This window comes from Cynara cardunculus, unplaced genomic scaffold, assembly GCF_001531365.2.
Source record: "Cynara cardunculus var. scolymus isolate 2C unplaced genomic scaffold, CcrdV1 Un_Scaffold_13255, whole genome shotgun sequence".
Lineage (NCBI taxonomy): Eukaryota > Viridiplantae > Streptophyta > Magnoliopsida > Asterales > Asteraceae > Cynara > Cynara cardunculus.
In genome coordinates, this window is record NW_020208433.1 from 1 (window position 1) to 1,202 (window position 1,202).

At 33.9% G+C, this 1,202-nt stretch overlaps 1 non-coding gene across 1 annotated transcript; it reads left to right on the top strand.

The window, feature by feature from the left end:
- Positions 1-112, top strand: LOC112505620 (the record flags this gene model as incomplete). The annotated part of the gene is made up of 1 exon (XR_003068426.1): positions 1-112. It is a non-coding gene; the product is annotated as a U5 spliceosomal RNA (small nuclear RNA).
- Between the last annotated feature and the right edge of the window lie 1,090 nt (positions 113-1,202).

The following is a 1,202-nucleotide window of genomic DNA, read 5'->3' on the forward strand; positions in this document are numbered from 1 at the left end:
TGCAATGAACACAAAGCGAACTATTCTTTCGCCTTTTACTAAAGAATACCGTGTGTTCGTTGTATAAAGTGGCATACGCTTATTTTTGGAGAGGTCTTCCTTTTTGTGAATTCCTCCTACAATTTACAGTTTAGTTTTAGAAAACGTTTTTTTTATTGTTTCCTATCTAACAGGGTTCCTATTTCAATCGGTGATCGACAGATCCATATACCAATAATCTATTCTTCAGTCATCTGTTGTGACAGTGGCAGGTTTTTACTTTTGGATTCGCAACAACTAACCAAAATATGCCCAGAAAAAAGCACTTTTTTCCACTCTGATTGTGAGCTTTGGGTGGGGGTCGCTTAGAAAATCCTTATCAATAAAAGTTATCACGTGGATTGTGGTAAGCGTCTTTTATCGACAAAAGTTACCACGGGTAACATTCTTACCCGTAAATAAATGATACTGTTGAATTTTTCTTATCTAATGTTCTTACTGTTAAAGTTGATTATAAAAAGTAAGCGTTTATTAGATAATAGTTTGATACATGGTCTATTTGCAGTAAGGAGAACTGTAAGAGCAGCAAAACCCCTTGAAACATTTTTCATTGTGCCAGAAGCGGGATTACCTTCCAAACCTTCTTGCATGTTTAACTGAAGAATACAATATACGGATGTCAGTCCACACAAAGAGTTTTATCCATACATAGCTTAATGGAAATGTTATCCAGAATGAAAATGCCGTCAAAAAAGAAAGAATATAAAAACTATCAGCAGTCGTGAGATCGAGGAACCAAGATATCCCGCCAGTTTTAAAAGATGGAACCTTTTCCACCATGTTCTGAATCTGCAAATGATGACAGATATAGTTAACAGTTGCATTTAATTGTATAAGAAAAGCACCACTACCAAAAATGTATAGGAACAGCACATTCATAAAATGTACCATCTTTAACATTATTAATGAATATAATGCAAAATCAAGATTATTAACTGATTGAAGCAGCCATTATGGATATAATATTTTAACTTACAGTAAGGAAAAAGCTGACAAAGACGGGGCCTTGCATGAAAAGCCCTTTCAATGGAGTAAATGTACTAACACCATGCCTGCAGAAATATTAAAGTATGTATGTATGTATGTATGTATGTATGTATGTATGTATGTATGTATGTATGTATGTATGTATGTATGTATGTATGTATGTATGTATGTATGTA